Source organism: Peromyscus eremicus, chromosome 1, assembly GCF_949786415.1.
Source record: "Peromyscus eremicus chromosome 1, PerEre_H2_v1, whole genome shotgun sequence".
NCBI classification, from domain to species: Eukaryota; Metazoa; Chordata; class Mammalia; order Rodentia; family Cricetidae; genus Peromyscus; species Peromyscus eremicus.
Window position 1 is genome coordinate 27,141,564 of NC_081416.1, and position 27,925 is coordinate 27,169,488.

The 27,925-nt window shown below is 40.2% G+C and overlaps 1 long non-coding RNA gene across 2 annotated transcripts; it reads right to left on the reverse strand.

Moving 5' to 3' along the window:
- Window positions 1-372: 372 nt before the first annotated feature.
- Window positions 373-19,823, reverse strand: LOC131896484 (uncharacterized). 2 transcript variants are annotated; one of them, XR_009375454.1, is made up of 3 exons: window positions 19,553-19,823; window positions 11,743-11,850; window positions 373-541 (listed from the first exon to the last, which is right to left on the reverse strand). It is a non-coding gene; the product is annotated as an uncharacterized LOC131896484 (long non-coding RNA). The 2 variants fall into 2 exon arrangements; XR_009375457.1 differs by lacking the exon at window positions 19,553-19,823 and adding an exon at window positions 14,989-15,465.
- Window positions 19,824-27,925: the final 8,102 nt, after the last annotated feature.

The following is a 27,925-nucleotide window of genomic DNA, read 5'->3' on the forward strand; positions in this document are numbered from 1 at the left end:
GACAGTATGTGATCAATCACCTGAACATGTAACAAAGTAATCCAAGATAGGAACATGGGGCACAAATGGTCCAAGAAATCAAGGGACAGGATATGTTGCCTATGACAGTCTGTAAGAAAATTATCATGTAATTTTGTGCATAACAAGGTGAAATATGTAGAGGGGGATTTATTGATCCCAAAAAATTCTATTACAACTTCTCTTATTGTTTATAGCATGGCTTAGGCTGAGTTCTCGTAATGGTAACAAGAAGCAAGCAATTCAAGCTGGCTTAAGAAAGAGGAAATCTATTAAGAGGATATTAAGCAGCTCACTAAGCCCATGAGTAACTAGACTCAGAGGGTAGTTGAAATAGCAAATAGTTACCAAGAAGTCTGGCCATGCTTTTTCTCCGTTCTTGCATCTCTTTGAACATTTGCTTGTACAGAGATGGATGGAATATGGGTACTCCGCGGTTCCTCCAGTGGATATTATCTTATGAAGATCACACACACAGGCTTGTTTGCAGAGAGTAGACATGACCAGATGTCAACATCAGGAACTTTGACAAAGGAGAAGAATCACATGTAATATGATCATCTTCAAAGACTTCTCCCATGGATGATAATTAATCTCAGAGAAATTAAGCTACCTAGAGTAAATCATTACCCTAAAAGTCACTATTATGTTGATAAATGAAGATACCATTAAATAAGCAAAAGATAAGAAATATTTTAAAGCATTAGAAGAAATGCTTGTATTTAAAATGCAGAAATAAAAGTAAGTGGTAAAAATGTGATAAAAAAAATCTAAAGAATAGAGGCATGATGGCTACTTTCTATTTCTGATGCCAAGTTACATTTCATTTATAAAATACTAAGCTTGATGAAAAAAATATTATAACTACAAAACAAAACAATACCCCCCTTAAAAAAAAAGCAGGTTGAGTGTTTTCTAACACCAACTCGTTCTCAGTGTGACCCTAGCATCAAACACACGGGGTGGTGGAAAGAACACTCATCAGTAGTATCCCTCTCAGAATCCAGACAGCACAGCACACTATGTAGCGCTTAATGATTTTCAGTGTGTAAGACCTTCAGAAAAGGACCTACACAAAATAGCCCAGCTTTATAAAACTTTGCTCCTGTACTGATTGTCTTGAAAGACATACATGAAGCACAGATTTTCCAGGCCTAGATCTTACTGTCACAGGAGCTATATAGGTAAAAGTCCTTGATGCCTGTATTTTTCAAGGTATTTTTAATAACAAAGTACCAAAGTCCAACCATCCTAGCCTCAAAGAGACAATTTATCAGTGCATTTGAACTATAGCAAGGCTGGGGCTACCTATAGGCAAAGAAATGCAGTCAAGATACACAGGCTATCAAGATACCTTCTTTCTTCATTGTTTCTTGTGGCTACATTTCTTCCAATGGTGACTCAATTTTCTCTCACTGTGTTCTTCAAGTGATGAAGTCAGAAACAGATACCAGCAATAGTCAATAAATAAGCCCAGGAGAGGACTCAACTGCTTGGCTTGGATCGTGTTTCCGACTCTGTCTTATTTGCTCATATTTGCTCCCCACTAGGCTCACCATCCCTTCTCCACCACTCTTACTGGTTCCACTCCTCTCTGCTAAATGTCCCTCTCTTCTGTTTGCTTGTGGCAGTAATATTTGTTTTTAGTGCATTCCTTTGTTCTTTGCAAATGTTTTAAATTTTTTTTATCTTTTTTATTTTATTTTATAATTTAATTTTACATATCAGCCATGGATTACCTTGCTCTCCCCGCTCCCGCGCCCCCCCCCACCTTTCCCCCAGTACACCCCCATTCCCATCTCCTCCAGGGCAAAGACTCCCCTGAGGATTGAGTTCAACCTGGTAGATTCAGTCCAGGCAGGTCCAGTCCCCTCCTCCCAGGCCCAGCCAAGTGTCCCTGTATAAGCCCCCAGTTTCAAACAGCCAGCTCATGTACTGAGTACAGGAACCGGTTCCACTGCCTCCCAAACAGATCAAGCTAATCAACTGTCTCACTTATCCAGAGGGCCTGATCCAGTTGGGGGCTCCTCAGCTATTGGTTCATAGTTCATGTGTTTCCATTCGTTTGGCTATTTGTCCCTGTGTTTTTTCCAACCTTGGTCTCAACAATTCTCGCTCATACAAACCCTCCTCTTTCTCACCAATTGGACTCCTGGAGCTCCACCTGAGGCCTGGCCGTGGATCTCTGCATCCAGTTCCCTCAGTCATTGGATGGGGTTTCTAGCATAACAATTAGGGTTTTTGGCCATCCTATCACCAGAGTAGGTCAGTTCAGGCTGTCTCTCAACCATTGCCAGTAGTCTATTGTGGAGGTATCTTTGTGGATTTCTGTGGGCCTCTCTAGCACTTTGCTTCTTCCCATTCTCATGTGGTCTTCATTTATCATGGACTTTTATTCCTTGTTCTCCCTCTCTGTTATACAATATATTTTGATAATATTATTTTCCTTCTCCCAACTCCTCCAAGATTCTCCCCGACTAACCCAGTTTAAAGCCCCCTTCTTAAAACAAAAACTGCATGCATACACGTGTTCATACCTACTCACGTGAGAAAGAAAAAGAGAAACATGGAGTCCAATATGTGTTGTACATTTGCTCCTGAGCACGAGGCCTATTCTGGAATATAGTTGATATACCTAGTGTTACACAATTGAATAAAACTGATTTTGCCTCTACCTGAAATTTGGCTTGGGATGGGACTTAGTGCCCATTTCCTATCTCCATGTGTTCTAGCCTTAAACTCATCGTGTAGCTGAGAATGACCTTGAACTTCTGATCCTTCTGCCTCTACCTCCCAAGTGCTGGGATAGTGAGCATTCACCATCACACCCAATTTTACATGGTTTTTATGCCATGCTGTAGATCTAAGGGCTTAGCACATGCTAGGCAAGTACTCGATGAACTGAGCTGCAACACTAGCTCAGTGGGTAGATTCGTCTTAATAAACAATGTATGTGTATGCATTCATTGTAAACTATAAAAGCTGGTGACTTATGTAGCTTCTCTCTGACTGATTATCACTAATAGTTTTATATTTTCATTCTCATACCTTATATTTTCCAAATTCTTTTAAATTACTTTCTTTTATAAATAAGTATTATTGTTGAAGGGCTTTTTTTTCCCAACACAAAGAGATTTTTATTAAGCAAGGCAAAGAGACAAGGGAGCTGAATCAAAGGGGCAGAAACAGCAGCAAACAGCTTTGCAGGAGTGATTCTAAAAGGCAAAAAGGGGAGGTCTGTGTTAGAATGGGCCAGGATGAGTGGGTAAGTTTGATTGGCCATGCTAGTTAGAGGAGCCACGTGGCGATTTTTTGATTGCAAGACCTTGATGTTTTGATAGTTGGATGTTGATGATCAGCTTCAGGAATGAGTCAGGCATAAGGAAGCTGCCAAATAAGGAACAGACCTTGGTAGCTAGCTGGAGGAATATGGAAGTGCCTAAATAAGGGAGTCTATTTAGCAAGGGAGAGGGGTGGGGGAGGCAAGACCTGCCCGGCCATATTTGCTGTGCTTGGGCTTATCAGAGCCCTCAATTTTCACTCAGTTCTAAAAAATCTTTAATTTTGTTCTTAATTTCAGTCTTGGCCCACTTTTCATTCAGTAGTAAGTTGTTCAGTTTCCATGACCTACTCTGGTGATAGGATGGCCAAACACCCTAATTGTTATGCTAGAAACCCCATCCAATGACTGAGGGAACTGGATGCAGAGATCCATGGCCAGGCCCCAGGTGGAGCTCCAGGAGTCCAACTGGTGAGAAAGAGGAGGGTTTGTATGAGCAAGAACTGTTGAGACCAAGGTTGGAAAAAACACAGGGACAAATAGCCAAACGAATGAAAACACATGAACTATGAACCAATAGCTGAGGAGCCCCTAACTGGATCAGGCACTCTGGATAAGTGAGACAGTTGATTAGCTTGATCTGTTTGGGAGGCATCCAGGCAGTGGGACCGGTTCCTGTCCTCAGTGCATGAGCTGGCTGTTTGGAACCTGAGGCTTATACAGGGACACTTGGCTGGGCCTGGGAGGAGGGGACTGGACCTGCCTGGACTGAATCTACCAGGTTGAACTCAATCCTCAGGGGAGTCTTTGCCCTGGAGGAGATGGGAATGGGGGGTGGGCTGGGGGGAAGGTGGGGGGGGGGACCGCGGGAGGAGGAGAGCAAGGGAATCCATGGCTGATATGTAAAATTAAATTATAAAATAAAATTTAAAAAAAGCGAGCCCCATCCCCCACCCACTCATCTTCCCTCTTTTCAGCAGGCCTGATCATGTCTATCCCTTCTCCTTTCTTTAATAAAACTCTTGTTAGTGGATTCTGCGTGTTTTGTGACTTCCTTGCAGGGTAAGAACACTGCTAAAAACCATCATAAGGAAAGGCATTATTACATACTCATCCAAAGAAAAATCCACTAAGAAGACATTGCAATTCTTAACATCTATATTGAAGGGCTTTTAATTTTACTATTTTATGTGTATGAGTGTTTGTATGTATACTACCTACATCTCTGGTACACCATGGAACTGGTTATTACAGACAGTTGTGAGCTGCCATGTGGGTGCTGAGACTCAAAACAGATTAGATCCTCTGAAGTCAGTGCTATTAACCATGGACTTATGAGCCCCTAGAGTTCTTTTATCATTAATAATAATAATTTCATACTAATGCAAAGATGAACATTTTTATTTACATAACTGTATTCTACCAGGGGCAAATTCAGGAAAGTTGCCATTATGTGGAAGCCAAGCTAATTTTTAACATACCCAGATACCAATAATAAACTCTGTTAATAATATATAGCAAGCTAACAGAAATTATATATATATATATATATATATATATAGTGCTATAAAAAGTGTTGTTTACTCACCTTACATTTCTCAAACATTTGCTGTGTGTCAGAATTAGAGTGAAATCATAAAGATGCAATAATGAGCAGTTCAAACACATGAAGTCTCATAAATTTTACGACAAAAGTTAAGAACACTGAAAATCATCCTGCCAGATTCTAAAGAGTGCTGCTGGTGGAAGAAGCATTCATCGTAAAGGATAGCAGGGCAATGGGTTTTGATGGCTTAGTGAAGGCCTCTCTTCAGAAGTGACATTTAAGCTCAAGGGGAAAGACACAAAGAAAGGACAAGTGTGGAAAGTTCTGAAGCAGACAAGTGTTTGGAACATATATGGAACTGAAAGAAACGAGAAGCTAAGGGAGCCAAGGGAGCATGGAATGGGATAACACTGAGGAGAAGAGTGTTGGCCAGCAGAGACCCTGGTACAGTTGTCATGGCACTAGCTTTGCATTCAGAACAGGTGATCTGCAGCCTTCTTCAGAACAGGGCCAAATACCCACTGAAGCCATGCCCTACTTTGACATTTACCCATAAGTAATTACCCAAGAGTGGGAGATGCCCCACTGCAGTATGTAGAAGCCCAAGCTAAGGTGCAAAACACCAAGGAAGAAGCAACCAAAAGAGCATACTTATTTTTAATAGAAGTGAAGAATTCTAAAAAGCACTCAATTAAAGAGCATGAGAACTTACCAGCAATATTTTGAATCCAAATGGTGTGCACAATTATTTAGTTATAACTTTTATCATATAATTATATCTCCCACTATTTAAAGTATCAAAAATATACGTATTCTATTACAGAATAGTGGCATACCATTAAATCTAACTATGTGAGAATCTGTCCTGGCTAGTTTTATGTCAACTTGAATCAAGCTAAGTTATCTAAAAGAAGGGAACTTCCATTAAGACAATGCCGCTGTAAGATTGGACAGTAGGTGGTAGGGCATTTTCTTAATTAGTGATTGCTGAGAGAGGGCCCCACCCATTATGGGTGCTGCCATCGCTGGGCTAGCGGTCCTGGGTTCTATAACAAAGCATGTTGAGCAAGCCAGTAAGCAGCACTCCTCCATGGCCTCTGCATCAGCTTCTGCCTCCAGGTTCCTGCCCTATTTGAGTTCCTGTCCTGACTTCCTTTGATGATGAACAGCAGAGTGGAAGTGTAAGTTCAATAAATCCTTTCCCCCCAACTTCCTTTTTGGTCATGGTGCTTCATCACAGCATGAAAACCCTAACTAAGACATAATCTATGTTTATATTTTATGCCCCTTTATGATACAGAACAAATTTAAAGTATATTGTAGATAAATATCTTGTTTTTTAATCCTTTATTGATCTGCAATGGTCAGATAGGACGGGAATAAGAACACAAATTTCTCTGCAACTCTTCATCTATACCAACTAAAACTATTTTCTTTGGCCTGGGAGAATACAGCTCATTCAATCCAATGAATAATGTGTATAAAATTCTGAAAACCCCCAGGCTTGTTAAGTATCATGTTAAAAAGCTTTCTGATCTGTGCAAACAACTTTTCAGTGTCTGGTATGCTCTCTGTCTTTTTTCCCCCCTTAGGAAAAAAGGAAAGTGGGAGATGAAATGATCAAGTTAATAAATTATATGAAAAGAACTCATCTATTCATCAAGATCAAAAAGGCTAATTAAGTGAGAAACACTAAAAGACAATGAAATTGATCTTTTCCTCATGATGCTAGAAAAAATTAGCATAAAATTTTAAGTCCTGGGCCAAAAAGAATTCTGAATTGTTAGGAAAGGAAATGAGACACAGATCTAAGTCTTCCGCAGAACATTTTATTGCTGCTTTATGGAAAGCATAATCTTCCATTGCCTATGAAAACTGCAGCAGAAGCCTCCTGAGGTAAACCAAATAGGGGAGATGAGAAACTGTTCAGTGGCACCACCAAACTGAAAATTCTCAAATAGAGTAGGGATTGATTTTATGGAACAATATTAAAATCCTGCAGAGCTCTGAGAAAGCCCTTTACACATGATAGGCAAACGTTTTCAAATCTTCCTTTTCCCCTGCTCTTTGGTAAAAGATCAAAGGGTAGTTGCTATAATGTTTTTCCTGTGGCTCTAAATTAAACATTTAAGATAACTTTAATGTCATCTTTCTGATTAAAACCAACTATGCTGATATGTTGGCTCTGTTGATGGATTCGCAAATTGAAGAAGAACCCAAGGATATGACAAGATGTCTGCCTAAGACATAATTTGAACCCACCTCTTCTATGTTGAGCACGTAGATTTTCATGGTGCTCAGAACTAATAACAAGCATATGGTATAGAAAAGGGTAATGAGAACGTTGTAATATGGTTTGGAAGTGGTCTTTGTCCTATTTCTTCTGCATAGCAGAAAATCAGGCCAATGATATATTCTAGGAATCTTTCATTTCTTTTACAACAGGACCTTAAATGTCCACAGATACTGAAAGAGCAGTATGTGGGAGCTTGTAAAGAAACCATGTTTCCATAGCTTCATTTTCCCTTCTGTATCTTTGGACCATACATACTTGATTACTTCAAATTAACCTGTTAGGGCTCTGAGCATGTGGATAATAATTCCCATACATCATTTTTCAACACTGAGATATCTGAAGAGGAGCTGCCACAAGGCCTAGACTTCAGACTGAGATTCTAAGTAACTTGGATTAGTGTGAAAGAAACTAAAAACTGGACTTGACCTCTCTGTCTATCTACAGCTCCATAATCACATGAGAACACTTACAGTTTGGAGGGTTTTAATTTCTTTATAGGCTCCTGGGTGCACACCACTTTACTAATGCCTTAATTACTGAAACCCCAGCTTTGAAATGGGTGATATAGGGAATAGGGCATGGTCTTATATGATATATAGGACAAGAGCCATTGCATCTCTGGAAATAGCAGTCCTAAAAACAGAAGTTCATGCTTAAATGACAGCCTTGAAACTGAAATCTAAAGGGTTAGTAAAACAGATCATCACTGTCCCTTTGACCACTCACTTTTCAGAATGTTTAATAATGTTTGATTGACACATGAAGGGGTGTGTGTGTGTGTGTGTGTGTGTGTGTGTGTGTGTGTGTGTGTGAAATGTACACCAGGTTGGTCTTGAAAAGATATAAGTTGTTAAGTTCTGGCTGCAAAAGAATTCTAACTTGGTAAGAAAAGAGATGAGGCCGGGTGGTGGTGCACGCCTTTAATCCCAGCACTCGGGAGGCAGAGGCAGGTGGATCTTTGTGAGTTCGAGGCCAGCCTGGTCTACAGAGCGAGATCCAGGAAAAGGCACAAAGCTACACAGAGAAACCCTGTCTCAAAAAATCAAAAAAAAAAAAAAAAAAAAAAAAAAAAGAAAAGAAAAGAGATGAGACACAGATTTGAATCTTTTGCAGGACATTTATTGTTCCTTTGTGGAGAACATGTTCCATTTGCAGTGAAAGTTGTTTGTAAAAGCCTCCCAAGGTAAACAAAAGAGGGGTTGAGTGTACTTCATTTCCAAGAGAAAACTGACGTACAAAGCTTAGCTCACCTGACTCATGTTCCCGGTGTAAAAAGGAGGGAAGATTGTCAGATTCACCAAATCTCCCCTCTAGTCTGTGATCTGAGGGACCCCGCTAAGCCAACTAAAGACTGGAGAATTGTAGACAGCATTTTTTAGATGTTTTGTCTCTCTGTAGCTCATGTTTATTACTCAGAGCTACTGTGCCCTGTGAGACATACCCTGCCAAATAATCAGACACAGTTTAGCCTGATATTTGTTAAACAGGTTTTCTCTATTAGCCTGCAACCAAATGTAAATAAATGTAATAGGATGTATTTATTTATAAAATGGAACCATGCCAAAGAAACTAGTGTCAAGATGACTTCCAGGAGACTTAGACTAATTTGCACCTGCTCATCCAGTGTTTGCTATGCATAAGAATGCCTAGATCTGAACTAAAGCTAAAAATACCTAAAAATTATGTTACAGTATTTGATATATTATCCTCCTAAAGTCACATGAGCAAATTTTATTACCTTTATAATTACTACATGTAAACAACCAATGATTATTAATTTTTCCTAATTATCTTATACAACACACTAAGAACTCATAACTGAATGGTGTTATTAGACTTTGACACCAACACACAATAATAAATTAAAATGCACCATGGAATCAAAATGCTTGTTAGTTTCCCTTGACAAAGTATAGAATGGCATTAATTCTAACATAACAACTGGGTATTTAAGTTGATTTCTCTGCTGTTTTTATTGAGACAGTATCCTGCTGTTACCTCTTGGTATTGAAACCTTGTATTCCTGGGAATACATAATTTAATTCTGCAGCCGGCACTATTGAGACAAAAAGCAAAGATAGCAAGTAAATCGTCTTATAAGCACGGCCCACTAGCTCTTAAAATGCCCCTGGACTGATGAAATTTAATAAGCAATTTCACAATGTAATATAGTGTGTAAGAAATGCCCTGCTAACACTCACATGCAATTGACTTTCTCTTTTAGACATCATCTGATTAGGAGACGATATTCTCTGAGTCCACATATACAACCCTGACTCCAACTGAGGACATACAATGAAAATTTCAATAGAGCTTCAATAAGAAGAGAACTACTGGGCCAGAGAGATTGCTCAGCAATTAAAAGCACTGGCTGCTCTTACAAAAGAAACAGATTAGGTTTTCAGCACCACATAGCATCTCACAACCATTTGTAAGCCCAGTTCCAAGGGATCTGATGCCGTCTTCTGTCTCAGTAGCTACCACATGCACATGGCATACATATGTGAAAGTGAAACACTCATACACATAAATAAAAATAAATAAATATTTTAAAAAGAAGTATAGAATTATATTAGAGTATCATATTCATTCATTCATTTATTCATTCATTCATTCATTCAGGAAATGTTTATCTTCAGTTATACCAGCTCTATTTGTTGAATGTTCAAACACCAATTTGGGTGAAATCTGGAGTCTAAACCTGACCAATCCCTGCAGTCTATCTGTCTTATGGGAAAAGATTGGGAAGAATCTCAAAGCCTTGTGTATAACTTGGAGGTAGGAACTGACAGCATATAAAATATCACGGAAAACATGACAGAATGAGTGCCAGAGCCAAGGGATGGGGAATAGTGCTGTAAAGTGCTGCTGTCTGGAAGTGGCAATGACTGTGGGTACCTACACAAGACCCATGCAAGATCAAACCAGCAAAAACCCCAGCCTAGGTGCGATGGACGATATCCAGGCCCCAGTCCTAACTAAGGAGGAATTGTGATGAATAGTTGCTGTGGGGGTCCAATAATTCTTTCTCAGAGGATGTGGTCTCCAGTAAGTTTCCCATGCTCCAGAAGAGGGCCCACACCTGTGCACATATGGGCAGCACTAACTGGACTTCTGGGTTAGAAGGAGGAGGAGGAAGGAGGAGGAGGAGAAAGAAGAGGAAGGAAGGAAAAGAAAGAGAAGAAAGAAAAATTGGGAAGGCTCATGTTGCAGGGGATGGAGAGGAGTTGCAGGGGAGAAATAGGAAGTAGATATGATCATAAATGATCTTATGTCATTGTACAAAATTCTCAAAAATAAAGAAAAAATGAAAAGTGTGGTTAGATGTGTGGCTGCTGACTAAGATCACCTGGGTTCAAAACATTTTGTTCTGTTAGCACCTGAGCAGCCTGTGAAGACTGAGGGAATCATTTCTCATTCCTATAATAATGACATTGCCTATGGCTCACACTGCTTGAACATGAAGATGACAACACACATTCCAAATTTTGTCAGCTAATTTTCATAAAGAATAGTGGTTTCTAACTAAACCGAGAACCAATGTAGCTGCCTGAACCTCAGAAGCCATTTTAATAGTGTGTGTGTGTGTGTGTGTGTGTGTGTGTGTGTGTGTATGTATGTCTGTGTGCATATCTGTGTGTTATTCTGTCTGTCTGTGTCTGTGGGGGGGGGGTGTCTGTGTGTGTGCACGTGCATGTGTGTGTGTGTATGTGTGTGGACTGCTGTAGGATGTTCTGTATGTCAAATGTGTTGCTCTGATTGGTTAATAAATAAAACACTGATTGATTGGCCAGTAGCCAGGCAGGAAGTATAGGCGGGACAAGCAGAGAAGAGAATTCTGGGAAGTGGAAGGCTGAGGCAGAGAGACACTGCCAGCCACCGCCACAACAAAGGAGATGTAAGGTATTGGTAAGCCACAAGTTACGTGGCAAAGTATAGATTAATAGAAATGGGTTAATTTAAGATAGAAGAAGTAAATAACAAAAAACCATACAGTTTGTAAGCAATATAAGTCTCTGTGTGTTTACTTGGTTGGGTCTGAGCGGCTATGGGACTGGCGAGTGAGAGAGATTTGTCCTGACTGTGAGCCAGGCAGGACCAGAAAAACTCCAGCTACAGTAGACAGTTCAGAAGATGCAAAAATATGGCCATCATCTGCTTCCTGCAACTCTTACTTTAGTCTCCTCTGGCTCATTAGTGAATTTGCTGAAGCCAGGCTATTAACCTCAGTAATTATATGACCACAGGAAGAGCTTGCCCTGATGGGTCAGTGCGGGGGAAACAGCACACTGTTATCTTAGCCCCCGAGCAAGCTTCTGCACAGACTCTTTCCATTTTTAATCTCCCAAGATTTCTGAATTATGAAGGTGTTAAGTCAATTTACACACATACTTTAACAAAAAAAAATGAAGCTTCATAAGCTCAGTTACATATCATTATGTTTATGTCATTTTCCACAAAGGTAACATATCACCGCCTTTACAAAGTAGTTTTCATAAAAGTTTGAAATCGTTTCTATAAAATAGGGATATTAAAATGGACTAGATTATACCTGGGAGGCTTACAGATAATGGTAACTTCCAGATCTGTCTGTTTGATTACCTGATTCTTTACATCCAAAATAGTGTGGAATCTGCTGAAGGTGACAGGAATGATTGACACTGTCCATTTCAAGCTGATGCACAGAGCACACCTTCCTTTAAGTACAAGCTATTGCCAAGGAGAAAAGAAAGTCAAGCATCAGAAGGAAGACATAGGACAAATTCATGAAACTCTGAAGTAAAGAGCACATCCACATTGCTCTAAATCACTCCTCCTCACATTCACAGACCACCAAACTAGCCATAATACACAAAGTACAGGACAGGAAACATGTCCCTCTGGAATATTCTGTGATAATATTTTTTCTCTTTTATAAATCAGATAACTAGATGTTTTGGGAAAAAAATAAGAACATGGCCTTTTGAAGTACTACAATGTGCTGTTAAATTGGAATTCTTTTATATATTCATACAATTCTCTGATGTTTTCCCTCATTAAAAATGCTGTTAGTTTACTTGTATGCAAAAAATTGTTACATTTTTTCACACAGAGACAAAAGGTGAGGATTTAACAATTATCTAGCTCATTTTATTCAATAAATTCTTCTTAAATGACTGCCTACTATCCTCTGAGCTGAGTTAGACTAACACATAAAACCATGTCTCTCCTCAAGGAGATGACATCACATCGAGACATGGAGTACATATGTAAATACAGGGTTCTGATATTGTAGTTTGTGAAAAATACTCCACACAAATTGAACAGCTAGAAATACAAGCAAGGAAGAAGTCTTTGATGAGTTGTTGACCTGAAGTTCAGATAAGATGAATGGGAAAGGAAGAATAATAGAGTTTTCCACAGAGCATTATAAAATTTTGTCTTAGTTAGGGTTTCTGTTGCTGTGACAAAACACCATGACCAAAAAACAAGTTGGGGAGGAAAGGGTTTGTTTATCTTACACTTCCAGATCATATTCCATCCTTGGAGGAAGTCAGAACAGGAACCCAAACAGGGCTAGAACCTGGAGGCAGGAGCTGATGCAGAGGCCATGGAAGGGTACTGCTTACTGGCTTGTCTCCAATGGCTTGCTCAGCCTGTTTTCTTATAGAACTCAGGACCAGCAGCCCAGAGATGGCACTACCCACCATGGCTTACAGCTGGGTCTTATGAAGGCATTTCCTCTATTGAGGATCCTTCCTCTCTGATGACTGTAGCTGTGTCAAGTTGACACACAAAACCAGCCAGTACAATTGACCCCTTGTCAACATGACACACAAATAAATCACTATCAAGCCACAACCCTTTCTTTCTTATTCATTCCCAGGATCTTAAATAACCCAAAAAGTCCCACAGTCTTTACAAATTCAAACACATTAAAATATCAGTTCCTTTAAAATAGTCAATCACTTTAAAAATGCAAAGTCTTTTAAAATTTAAGTCTTTCAACTGTGGGCTCCAGTAAAATACTTTTTTACTTCCAGAGAGAAAAATCAGGGCACAGTCACAATCAAATCAAAGCAAAACCAACTTCCAACCATCCAATGGCTGGGATCCACTCATGATCTTCTAGACTCCTCCAAAGGACTTGGGTCACTTCTCTGACTCTGCCCTCTGCACACACAGCTTGTCTTCTAGGCTCTGACAGGCATCACTCCACTGCTTTTGTTTTTCTTGGTAGTCATCCCAGGGAGCTGGCATCTCCAAAACACTGGGGTCTTCTGCAACTTGGCCGCACTTTCACCAATAGCCTCTCATAGGCTCTCTTCACGGTGCCAAGCCTCAACTTCTTTGCATGACCCCTTCAGTCCTGAGCCTTCAACTGCCACTGAGGCTGCACCTTCAACAATGACCTCTTCTTGCCTATCATAGTACCAAGCCTTATCTATTTTCCATGATTCCTTCATGCCTTCAAAACCAGTACCACCTGAGTGGTTCTTACATATTACCAAGCCAGGCTGCCAGCACAAGGTACAACCTTGGCTGCCTCTGGAACATAGCTTCTCTATGGTCTCGGAAAACACTTCCCAGAAGATTTCACCTCATTGATGCAGATTTGTTCTTAATCACTGCTAATTTCTTAGCTCCAGCTGACCAGAATATAGTATTCTGGCAAAGCAAAAGTTTTACTTCAGTAGTTCTGGTATGTTGTTAATCATAGCTGATTCTTCAACCCCAGCTAACCAGAACCACAGACTCTTAATTCAAAACAACAAATGGCCCTGATAGAGTTTTTAGTATTTTTTTTATTTTATAATTTAATTGAATTTTACATATCAGTCACGGATTCTCCTGTCCTCCCTCCTCCCACCCACCCCCACCCTCCCCCCAGCCCACTCCCCATTCCCATCTCCTCCAGGGCAAGGACTCCCCTGGGGATTCAGCTCAGCCTGGTAGATTCAGTCAAGGCAGGTCCAGTCCCCCCCTCCCTTGCACCCAGGCTGAGCAAAGTGTCCCTGCATAGGCCCCAAAACATCCCTCTGAAATTTCACAAGCCCAGACCTCCATCCTCTGCGTTGTCTGCAACATTCTTATCTTCTGAGTTACCACAGAACATCTCACAGAGCTCTTAACAATCAGTGCCTTTTCTAGCCAAAGTTCCAAACTTCTTCTACATTCCTCCCAAAAGCATGGTCAGGTCTATTACAGCAATACCCCACTCCTGGTACCAATTTCTGTCTTAGTTAGGATTTCTATTTCTACAACAAAACACCACAACCAAAAAGTAAGTTGGAGAGGAAAGGGTTTATTTGGCTTACTCTTCCAGATCATACTCTGTCCTTGGAAGAAGTCAGAACAAGAAATCAAGCAGGTTTGGAATCTGAAGCCAGTAGCTGATGCAGAGGCCATGGAGGAGGGCTGCTTCTGACTTGCCTCGCATGGCTTGCTCAGCCTACCTTCTTATAGAACCCAGGATCAGCAGTTCAGGGACAGCACCACCCACTGTGGGCTGGGCTCTCCCTTCTTGAACACATTGAGAAAATGCCTTATAGATGAATCATATGGAGGCGTTTCCTAATTGAGGCTCCTTCCTCTCTGATGACTGTAGTGGTGTCAAGTTCACTCAGAAAACCATTACAACTTTCAAATGTTTCTAAAAACTAGTTATTCATTCATAATATTTTAACAACCAAGATGAAGACTACAATTCTAAGTTAAGAGACATGCATGACTCAAGGCTTACAGAAGTCTTAGTCATCTTTCAAGACCCAACATCATTATCTGTCAAAAGTTTCTGATTCCCTCAATGTTACTAATAATTAATTTATTCCATGTATAGTCTATTTATTATGATAAAAAATACAATACCTGCTCATTTTATACCCTTCATCCAGTATGTCACAAACTCCTAAAAAGAAACATTTTTCCACAGTCATCTTCATCCATAACCACCCACTTGGCACTGGCAATTATTTGCTTAAATATTGAATGAGCTCAAGATCAATCTTCAAGAGCTGGGGAACGCTCTAAATGTAATCCATTGCTGCTCCACTTTATACTGTGATATTGTTGGTTATAAGAGACTGAAATGGAATTGGAGCCAACTGTGAAAGAAGCTTAGAGAGTGAATTTATTTATTCTCAAACTTTCTATCAGAAAGTAAAACCTCTAAACTCTGTCAGAACTGACTCAATTGATTGAATAGTTTAAAGTAGCTGATCTTGAATTATTTTTAAGACTCTCAGCTCCATCTGCACAAAAAAGAGAAAAACCAGGTAAAGACTAAATATGTTAAATCAATATCAAGAATCAATTTTAACACTTTTCTTTGCCTTCAGTAACAGATTATTTTCATTTCCCCCTGAATTGCTCAAGTGAAAAGATAAAGCATATAGCTCACTTTTCCTGTGGACATGCAGACTAGGATTCAGAGAGAAATCCTTATTGCATGCACACATACCTCCCCCAGAATTCCAAGTTCCAAAGTATTAGTTAACTGTAGACAAGGAATTATTGTTTCCATAATGTGTTATTCAGTGAGAAGAGCGACTAGATGCCAGGAAGGGGGAGTTTCCACTTTCTTATTGCTATTTTGCACAAGCTGTGGGGCCCAGGACAGGTCACTTGTTTATTTCCTAGCTCAGCTGACACTTTGATAAAATTTATTTCCTTCCCAATGCTGTTATTTTGTGATTCTTAAGGGGAAGTCTCTCCTTGATAGCTACTGAAATAAGAGCCATGGAGCTGGGCTTACAATATTAAGGTCTGGCTCAGTTTTGCAATTCCTACTCCCCCCACTATTTTTAATTTCTCCCACATGAGGCTTTATGTCAGAACTATAGCACACTTCACTATCCAGCTTTTTTCTTCTGGAAGATTGTATAAACCAATCAGTGGTTTGTATTTTCTCACTGTGTGTAACTCCTTAGGAGTTGAGTGAATAAAACAGGAAATTTTATGCGTTAAATAGCAGAGAGAGCTCTGTATATGCCTCAAATTATTAAATAAGCCAAATTAGTTTCACCTGGGCTTGCCTTTTCCCATTTACTGTGCATTTTTGCAGATTCAGCCCTCAAGATATTTTGCCTAGTCTACATTATTCTTCATGTAAATCCATTAGTAGAACAGCAGTCTCCAACTCTACTGTCTGCCTGAGCCTAACATAATTGAGATGAGCATAACTCAAGAAAAGGGAACAGTGGAGTGAAGTGCAGATTGAATACGATACCTAGACTCAAATTGATTTCAAAGAAAATAACTTTTAGAAGGCCATCCAAGGACTACACAGCTCTTCTCCTATTGCCTTCCTTCTTCACCCTATCCTTCAGTCTCAACAGCCAAGAGTGGAGTCATTTTCTCCCTGTAAATGCTCTGCCTATGGCCAGGGAATAGGTAGGAAATATTTGCTCTTTTTCTAGTCCCCAAATTCCAATTCTCTAGTATCATTCCCAGCCCTGTAGCAGACCACCTGCAGGGACCTGTCTTTCCTCTCTTCCTCCATTCCTTGTGGCCTTCTAGGTTTTTTCCATCCTGTGGACCCTCTCAGGATACTCCCTTCCCTTCTACACCATCCCCATCACTGCATGTCAGCTCCTAAAACCAAGAAACAAATTCTATTTGAGACACCCAGGTTCGACACCTGGAAGTGACTTAGAAGCCCTCTCTACCAGGGAACCCACAGCCACCACACTTTCCTAAGAACCAGAAAGGGCAACCGAAACCAAGGAATGGAAAATGCAACCAACAAAGACAAGACCAGACATCCGCACCTAAAATTATAATCATCCAAACCCAGAGGCAGAGACACTAACATAAAAATACAAATAAATAGCATCCAGGACATTTTGCCTCCACTAGAGCCCAGCAACTCTACTACAGTAAGCCCTAAGAAATGCAATATAGCTAAAGCACAAGACAAGGACTTCCAAATAACTTTTATGAGTATTTTATGAGGTTTTAAAGGTAATATGAAAAAAATCCATTAATGAAATATATGAAAATACAAACACCAGAATGAAATGAAGGAAACAATTCAAGACATTAAAGTGGAAACAGATTCAATAAATATAACACGAACAGGTAAAACTGGAAATTAAAATTTAGGAACTTGAACAGGAACCCCATAAGCAAGCCTCACCAACAGAATATAAGAAATGGAAGAAAGAACCACAGGCATTAAAGTTAAAATAGAAGAAAGGGATACCTCAGTCAAAGAAAATGTTAAATCAAAAAAAAAAGTCCAGGCATAAAACATCTAGGAATATGGGACACTATGAAAAGATCAAATCTAGAATAACAAAAATAGAGGAAGACAAAAACCAGGTTAAATAATTTCAAATAGAAAATATTTTCAACAAAATTATAGAAGGTAATTTCCCTAACCTAAAGAAAGGAGGTTCCCATTGAAGTATAAAAGCATAAAGAAACTAAAATAGACTGGACCAAAAAAGAAATTCCCCATGACACATAATAACAAAAACAATAACAATAACAAAAATAAATGTAAAGGACAAAGAAAGGATATTAAAAGCTTCAAGGGAAAAAACAAAGTAACATATAAGGCAGACCTATTAGAATAACATCTGACTTTTCAATGGAGACTCCAAAAGCCAGAAGGGCTTGGATAGATGTTCTGATGCCAGCCCAGCCTATTATACCCAGTAAAACTCTCAACCACAATGGATGGAGAAGGACACTCTACAATAAAACCAAACTTAAGCAGTATCAACATACCAATCTAGCTCCACAGAAGGTGCTAGAAGGAAATGTATAGTCTGAAGAGGCTAACTACAACCAAGAAAACTTAAGTAATGAATAATTTCATACTTATAATCAAAGAAAGGGGAAAAACACACCACAATAACAAAATAAAGCAATCACAAATACTGCTCATTGATAACACTCAACATTGATGCTTTCATTCTCCAATAAAATGACACAGACTAACAGAGTGGATACAAAAACAGGATCCATTCTACTCTTGCATTAACACTAAGGAAAAACATCACTTTAGAGTTAAAGGATGAAAAAAGGTATTTCAAGCGAATGGACCCAAGAAACAAGCCAGTGTGGCCACTTTAATTTCTGACAAAATAGACTTCAAGCCAAAACTAATCAGAAGAGATATCAACGGACACTATTAACTCATCAAAGGAAAAATCCACCAAGATGACATTTCATTTCTTAATATCAGTGTGAAGGATAACATCATTAGGATAAAGCAGCAGCCTATAGACTAGAAAAATATTTTTATCAACTACACATCCCATAGACTGCTGATATCCAAAATATATAAAGAACTAGAAAACTGGATATCAAGAAATATATAACCCATCTCCCATCCCCTCCCCTCTATTCCCCCCTGCTGTGGGATGGTCTGTACATCAAATTGCTCTGATTGGTCAATAAATAAAACACTGATTGGCCAGTGGCTAGTCAGGAAGTATAGGCGGGACTAACAGAGAGGAGAAAAGAAAGAACAGGAAGGTGGAAGGAGACACTGCCAGCTGCCACCATGACAAACAGCATGTGAAGATGCCGGTAAGCCACGAGCCACGTGGCAAGGTATAGATTTATATAAATGGATTAATTTAAGCTATAAGAACAGTGAGCAGGAAGCCTGCCACAGCCATACAGTTTGTAACCAATATAAGTCTCTGTGTTTACTTGGTTGGGTCTGAGCGGCTGTGGGACTGGCAGGTGACAAAGATTTGTCCTGACTGTGGACCAGGCAGGAAAACTCTAGCTACACCCCCCTCTCAGTTTGCCCAGGAGATCTTAACTCTTTCCCCTTCCTGGGGTGATCCATGTATGTCCCTCTTAGTGGCCCCCTCTTTACCTAGCTTCTTTGGGGTTGTGGATTGTAGCCCGGTTGTAGCATGAATCTTAAATGGTCTTATTAATAAAATCAAACCTGAGGCCAGTTATTGGGGTGAATGCTGGAAGATCAGAGAAGCAGAACAAGCCACAGCTACCTCACCTTGCCAGTTCCTCAGCTGATCCTGTTTCCTCAGACTGGAAGCTTCTGAGTCCTCATCCAAATGAATCTCAGCTGAACTGTGCTGCTCAAAGCCTAAAAGCTTAAAGAGCAAAATGCTTCTAGTTTCTGATCTTTACGCCTTATATACCTTTCTGCTTTCTGCCATCACTCCCCGGGATTAAAGGCTCACTTTCTGGGGTTTAAAGGCATGAGTCACCATGCTTGGCTGTATCCTTAAACACACAGAGATTCAGGTAGATCTCTGCCTCTGGAATGCTAGAATTAAAGGCATGTGCTACCACTGCCTATCCTCTATGTTTAATATTGTGGCTGTTCTGTTCTCTGACCCCAGATAAGTTTATTAGCGTGCACAATATTTGGGGGAACACAATACCACCACACCCGGTTATCCTTTGCTTTGCTTCTAACATTCACTTATGAGTGAGTACATACCGTGTTTGTCTTTCTTGGTCTGGGTTACCTCGCTCAGGATGATTTTTTCTAGGGAGGGAGAACAATGAAAGAGATATCTTGACAGAGTGTACCATTAATGGGATGGAGAGAAATCTCTGCAGCTAGGGAAACCCACAGGAACTCACAAGATTGTCCCCAGCTAAGACTCATAGCAATGGTGGAGAGGGTTCTTGAACCAGCCTTCCCCTGTACTCAGATTGGTGTCTACCCTAATTGTCATCATAGAACCTACATCCAGTGACTGATGGAAGCAGATGCACAGACCCACAGCCAAGCACTTTGCCAAGACCCTGGAGTTCAGTTGAAGAGAGAGAGGAAGGATTATAAGAGCAAGGAGGGTCAGAATCATGATGGGGAAAACCATAGAAATAGCTGACCCAAGCTAATGGGAGCTCATGGACTCTGGACTGACATCTGGAGAGCCTGCATGGGGCCAAACTAGGCCCTCCAAATGTGGGTGAAAGTTGTGTGGCTTAATGTGTTTGTGGGTCCCCTGGCAATGGGACCAGGATTTACCCCGGATAACTGGCTTTTTAGACCCCCATTCCCTATGGGGCAATGCCTTACTCAGCCTTGATGCAGGAGGGAGGGACTAGGTCTAGCCCCAACATGGTATAACAGCCTATATTAACTACCCAAGAAAGGCCTTACTCTCTATGAGGAGGGGATAGCAGTGGGATGGGGGTAGGTGGGGGGAGTGGGAGAAGAGGAGGGAGGGGAAATGGGTTGGTATGTAAAAGGAAAGAAAATATTTTTTTAATAAAAAATTATATACTGTGCTCAGTGCATGAGTTGGCTGTTTGAAACCTGGGGCTTATGCAGGGACGCTTGGCTCAGCCTGGGAAGAGGGGACTGGACCTGCCTGGACTGAGTCTATTAGGTTGATCTCAATCCTTGGGGGAGTCTTTGCCCTGGAGGAGATGGGAATGGGGGGTGGGCTTGGGGGAAGGGGAGGGGGCGGGAGGGGGGAGAACAAGGGAATCCGTGGTTGATATGTAGAACTAAATTATATTGTAAAATAAAATTAAATTAAATTAAATTAAATTTTAAAAAAGAAAATATATAACCCAATCAAAAATGGGGTACAGTTCTAAACAGAGAATTCTAAAAAGTGAAAACACAAGAGGATTAAAGACACTTTAAGAAATGTTTGCTATCCTTAGTAATTAGGGAAGTGAAAAATCAAAACTACTTTGAGATATTACACAAATAATAATAGTCAAGGTCAATAACACAAATAACAGCTCATGTTGGGGAGGATGTAGAGAAGAGTGAACACTCATTCATTGGTGGTACTGGAAACTTGTACAGCCACTACTGAAACCGGTTTAATGGTTCTTCATGAAGCTGAAAATAAATCTACCTCAGGATTCAGCTATCCTACTCTTGGGTATATATCCAAAGGACTCTATATCCTACTACAGAGACACTTGCTCAACCATGTTCATTATCAATCTATAGTAGCCACAGGTTGGAAACAGACTAAATGTCTGTCAATGGATGGATGGATGGATAAAGAAAAGGTGGTGCATTTGCAGAATGGAATAGTAGTACTCCATAACTATTTTTTAAAAATTAAATTTGCAGGTAAATGGATAGATCTAGGAAAAAATTGATCCTATGTGGGGTAACCCAGATCCAAAAGGACGAACACAGTTGCTTATATGTGGATGTTAGCTGTTAAGTCTTTTTTTTTTTACATTTTTTTAAATTTAAGACATTTTTTATTCATTTTATATACCAACCGCAGATCCCCCTCATTTCTTCTCCTGCTCCCCCCGAGCCTTTCCCCCTGACCCACCCCCTATATCCCCTCCAAAAGGGTAAAGGCTCCCATGGTGAGTCAGCAAAACCTGGTACACTCAGTTGAGGTAGGACCAAGCCGCTCCCCACTGCATCAAGGCTGAATAGGTAATGGGCTCCAGAAAGCCAGCTCATGCACCAGGAATAGATCCTGATCCCATTGCCAAGGGCCCTTCAAACACACCAAGCTACACAACTGTCTCCCATATGCAAAGGACCTAGTCCAGTCCCATGCAGGTTCTACAGCTGTTAGTCAAAAGTTGATGAGTTCCTATGAGCTTGGTTCAGTTGTCTCTGTAGATTTCCCCATCAAGATCTTCACACACACACACACACACACACACACACACACACACACACACACACATATCCCTTGCTCCCTTGCTCATATAATCTCTTTTCCCTTTCTTTGACTGGACTCCTGAAGCTTGGCCTGGTGCTTGGCTGTAGGTCTCTGCATCAGCTTCCATCAGTTACTGGATGAAGATTCTATGATGACAGTTAAGGTTTTCATCAATCTGATTACTGGGGTAGGCTAGTTCAGGTACCCTCTCCACTATTGCTAGCAGTCTAATCTGAGGTCATCCTAGTCTTTGATAAGCAAGCTATAATACATATAACCACAGAGGTTATGTATAAAGTAATACACACAAACACAGATATATATATACTAGGCACCCCTTATCATAAATGAAGCCTTCATATCGTGGAATGGGCTACATATAATTGAGTTGTTGGCCAAAAGGACCCATGGGAACTCTAACAACCTAAGCTATTTCCAAGGCTATTGGTTGCTCTCTGGAAACTGATGGTAAAGATGTGTTGCTGAAGAAAACACCTAAACAACTCATTGAACATAGAGAAATCAAGCTGGTGCCTACCTAGACCCTTCATCCCTACTAACTAATGCTCATGGTACTGAAAGATACTGTGTACTCTATCAAAGGAGAAAGTTAAACACCAACCTAGCTACAAACCCAATAATCTACAATTGTAACCTTCATGCAAGATGCACTAGTACAATTCTGGCACAATGCTTCCAGGATTAACCAACTAATATCTTACTGGAATTATATGACCCACTCCATAAGATATAACCCATGCCTGAAACTGTTTGGATGACCAAGAATCTGACACTAGGTAGGCCAGGGAGCCAGGAGAAAACCAAATAATTCAGGTCTGGTAAAAGAACATAGGAATTAAATGACACCTGAGGACATTTGGCTGTACTCATAGATCAGTGCCTTGCTCAGACATCATCAAAAGATCTTTCTCCTGCATAGATGGGGATAAATACAGAGGCCCACAGCTAGACAATGTACAGAGAATGAGAGAACTTGAAACATTCAAATCTAAAAGGGCTATCTCCATCAATTCCTTTCCTCCCCTCGGGGCTCAGGAAACCCTGTGGAAGAGAAGGCAGAAAGATTATAAGAGCCAAAGGGGTTGAAGGACACTAGAGAAACAGCAAGACCTGTGGACATATGAATTAACAGAGACTGTGGCAGTTTGAACAGGGCCTGAATAGGTATGGGCCTGATGTAGTCAGTACTGAGAGAGGAAGTGGATACAAGCCCTCATCCCTAACAAGAAGCTATCTCGAACTGAAAACTTCTCACAAACGAAAAGTTAGTTTTTCTCTAACGGAGTCTCACTGGGCATGCAAATCACTCTTTAGGCTAAGCCCCATGCTTAGCAATAAATGACCAACACAAAATGAACTCAAGGGCATTTTTGGAGGTTCTTTTACTCACAATGCCTTGTTGGGGCTGTTTTGTTGTTGCTGTTGTTGTTGTTGATTTGTTTGTTGGTTTTTGACTTTACAGCTTCTTTGTGTACGTATTATGATTTCCAGTTTTGTGCTTTTATGTGATTTCTATATATGTAAATGTGTGTGTGCATCTATATGTGCTTTTTAAGCTCTTTTCGTTCTATTTTTTTCTGTTTGTTTTATCCAGTTCTGGCTTGTTTTGCTTTTATTTTATCTAATTTTATTTTATTTTTTTTAGATGCCTGTTTGTATCCTGACGAGAGAGAGAAAGAACAGGTATAGGTTTGGGTGGTTGAGGAAACAGGGAGAGTCTGGGAAGAGTTGAGGGACAGGACATCATAATCAGAATATGTTATATTTTTAAATCAATTTTTAATTAAAAAAAGTAAAAAATATACTGTATGAAAAAATCTATTTTCTATAATAAAAATTCAAGGCAAGACAAATAAAACAATTTCCCCTGTCCTATTTTGTTCAGTGGCAACAGCCCTGGAAATTCAGATATGCTGACACCTCCTCGTGTAGTGAGATTACTCACAGTGTAGAAGCCACAAAACTCCTCTGGCATGGGCCTTAGCCCATGCTTAGGTGCTGTAAGTACCACACAATGAGAATTTTACATGATTCTCACAATAACTCCAGGAATTAAATGCCATTATCACCTCATTTAAAACTAGTTCTTAGTTAAAAAATTGCTGAGGGCCATAAAAGGAAGACTTAGATTTACTTGGAAATCTGAGCCCTGAGTTTTGGACTTGAACAAAGTTTCATAGAATCCTTACCCTGCTTTCCCACGTCATTATGAAACACCTTCTTGGAGATGTCTTGTCTTCACTGTCCCCCACTGGTGTTTTGTCCTGCATAAAATGAATGACTTTATTCTGCTACTCCTTCTACCAATATCTTCTGTCTCCCTGTAACCCAGAAACAACAAAGTCAGTTTCTTTGTTCTCTTGAGGTGTTTTGTCCTGGTATTTTTGCCACAGTATCAACAACAAGAAAAACTAAGGTAGGTATGTAGATGGAAGATAGATAGATAGAAGATGATAGAAAAATATAGATATGTGATAGATAGAAGATAAATAGATGATAGATAGATAGATGATAGATAGATAGATAGATAGATAGATAGATAGATAGATAGATAGATAGATAGATAGAGAGAGAGATAGATAAATAGATAGATAGACAGACAGATGGACAGATGGATAAGAGGAAATGGCTCATTTGACTGAGAAGTCCCACAAGAGGGCCTTGTAAACTGGAGAACAAGAAATCTGGCAGCTTGGCTTAGTCACAGTCTGAAAGCTCCAGGACCAGTGCAACCAATGATGTCACCTCCAGCCCAAGTCCAAGGCTTGAGAATACAAGAAGTTGGTGATGGAAATTCTGAGCTTCAAAGGCCAGAGAACGTGGTGTTCTCATGTCCAGGATACAGAAAGAGTATACAAGCTCCAGTAGTGAAGGAGAAAATGGATCTTTAACCTGCCACTAGTTCTATCTGGGCCTTCAGCTAGTTGAACTGTGCCTATCTATTCAGGGTGCGTGAGGGAAGATACACCTATTAATTTAAATGTTAATTTCTTCTGGAAACATCCCCAAAGACAAGCAAAAATAGTGCTTTACTAGATTTCAGTGTCCTCTAATACAGTTAGTTGATACTTAAAAATTATTCATCAGATAAAATACTTAACAATTTATCTGAAAAACTCATTGAAATATTTTTAGTCTTATGAAGTGAAATTGGAAAGAGTTATAGAAAATCACCATTGGCATCCCTCCTAATTAAGTGGCAGTAGAATGAATAAGAAGTGAGTTCCATCACTCTCTGGGCAGCCCCAAATAACTGGCATCTAAAAATAAAAACTAAATATTACTCATTAACTTCTTGAAAAAAAATGAGCAGAAGGTTTTATATGAGCTAAATATCAGCTGAGACTGAAAACTATTACTGTTCATCAAATGTAATTACAGCTATGTACAACACATAATTTAAGGATATACATATAGAAAAATCTAGGGGTGAAGTATGACATTATTTATTTATAGTAAAATATGCCAGTGATGACATATATGTCAAAAGACTTCAATAAAAATAACTCAGTTGAGAAGTGAAAATGTGAATAAAATGTTAATATCTACTATGATGGTTAATTTTATGTGTCATTTTGACTGGACTAGAAGATGCCCAGGTATTTTATAATATATAACCTCTTAGTGTGTCTGTAAAGACATTTCTAGGCTCAGTTGACTGGGTGAAGAACATTGCCACTCACCAATGTGAACATGCACCATCCATTTGGCTGAAAAAAATGAATTTCTCTCCTCTTTCTGAGATAGGCCATCTATTCTCCTAATCTCTAGGATTGGAGGTCCTGATGCTTGAACTCTCAAACTCTGGGGTTTGTACCAATGCCCCACAATCCACACTTAGCCCACAAAATTCTCAATCTTCGAGCTTCAGATAGAAAGTTATAAGATGATAATTCCCTGGCTCCCAGGTCTTTAGATTAGGATGGAATCATGTCATTAGAATCTGTGGTTTTCTAGTTTACAGTTAGCATATAGTGAAGTTTCTTAACTTTCACAATCGCATAAATTGATTATATTGTGAGTGTATGAGGGTGTGTGTGTGTGTGTGTGTGTGTGTGTGTGTGTGTGTGTGTGTGTGTGTGTATGTTGAGTCTTGGGTCAGACCATGAATAATTGTAACAAAGAAGAGGTTTTATTCATATACTGGTGCCAGGTCTATCTATACCCAGGACTCAGGATTCCTGAACTCAGTGCCCAGCCACCTCAGTCAGAAGTTTACAAAGGCAAAGAACACGAAGTTCCATTCTGTGTAGGTGCAAACAGAAGGTCCTCTCAAGCAAAACAAGCTTTTGTTTACAAAAGAAGAAACGGATGTTTGTTACAGTCATGCAAATCCAGGTGATTATAAAAATTAACCCTTAGTGGCTTTTAGCATTTGGAAGTCCGTTTTTGCTTTATATGTCTCTTAAGCACAGAAATTTTAAAAGTTTAAACAAAGTTAGTCATCAACCTAACGCTAGCCATCACATTTCCTCCTTGAGTTACATCCTGAGTCAAATCCTTGACTCTGTGGTGGGTACCTGTCATGTTGGACTTAATCACCTTCAGCTTAATTGCTCCTAAACATGAGCTTATGTATCTGGTTGTAGCATTTGTAATGCAGGAGCCAAAAGTAAGCCGCAGGAGCAGAGGGCTGGTTTTTTAGGGATATTCACTCACACTGTGAACCCCAAGTTCGCATTTGCTGTAATTAAATAAAATCAGCCTTGGGTCAGGAGTTGGAGCCAGCAACTAGTTGACAGAAAATAATCATAGATAGTCAGAGGGGTTCTGGAATATGGATATAGAGAAGCACAGGAAGTAATAGGGAGGACTTTGAGTGCGGCAATCTTTTTTGTTTTGGCAGAGCAGAAGGATGCCCTCCTTCAGAGAGGCTGGTGAAGAGGGAAGGTCAGCTGACTGCTCTTCAACCTCTCTGAGTGGTGCAGCTGACAAAAGAGGTACCAGTATCTCCTCATCATAGGGACCTTTCCATCTCTGTAAAGTGTTTTCGAAGTTTGGCCAAATTATCCCTGACAATTGCTGAGTAATTTCATAGAAACAACAACTTTCCCCCTAAAGCCATACAGTGGCCTCCCTTGTGCTGTGTAGAGCAGGTAGGTCGAGTATTCTCCCATGCTGTAAACCCACCTCGGCTGAAAAAACCATCTGTTCTTCCAGCTTGGCAGTTTTTTTTTCTTTTTTTTTTCTAGTATAAACAGATCCTGGGCTGTTTGGCTTCCCAGGATTTTGAAGTTAGTGTCAGTCATTACTGTACCAGTGACACCAAGTGTGGCTCCTGCTGGTCCTAACCCTAAACTTAGGCTTTGAGGAGGGGAATTGTACGTTTTTCCCTGAATACGGAGGCTGGAAGGACCTGTGTCCGTGCATCCATGTGTTTTCTCCCTACTAGACCATCATAAACATACTTCCAAGGGAACAGGGATGCCAAGATACAGAATTTAAGGGGTTGATGCATCTGTCAAGTGGGCAAGCAAGGGTGCAACCCATCAGCACATGCAAACCAATCAATTTTAACCAAGAAATGAAGGAAGGAGTGTACCCCTGACAAAGTGGTGGCCGGGAGCTGGTGACATTCATGGCAAGTTTGCATTTGTTTTTAAAGGGGAATATAGACATATTTCCAATGAAAGAGTAGGCGGGAACATAGACAAAAATAACATTATTACTCTACAATCTGTGTCAGTCTTATCTTTAGTGGATCTTCACGGGCTGTCTTAAGGTTGCTGTTGCTGCAACAAAACACCATAACAAAAATACAAGTTGGGGAGGAAACAGTTAATTTGGCTTACACTTCAGCATTGCTGTTCATCACTGAAGGAAGTCAGAACAGGAACTCAAACAGGGCAGGAACCCAGAGTCAGGAGCTGATGCAGAGGCCATGGAAGGGAGCTGCTGCTTCCTGGCTTGCTTCCCCTGGCTTGCTCAGGCCACCTTCTTATCAAACCCAGGACCAGCAGCCTAGGAATGGCACCACCCACCACAGGCTGGATCCTCCCTCAGTGATCACTAATTGAGAAAATGCCTTACAGCTAGATCTCACTGAAGCTTTTCCTTAACTGAGGCTCCTTCCTCTGATGACTCTAACTTGCGTCAAGTTGACACAAAAATCCAGCCAGTACACAGGCCTTGGTGATGGTCCATTTTTCTGCAGCCAGGTCATCGTCCCCTGTGATGACCTTGAC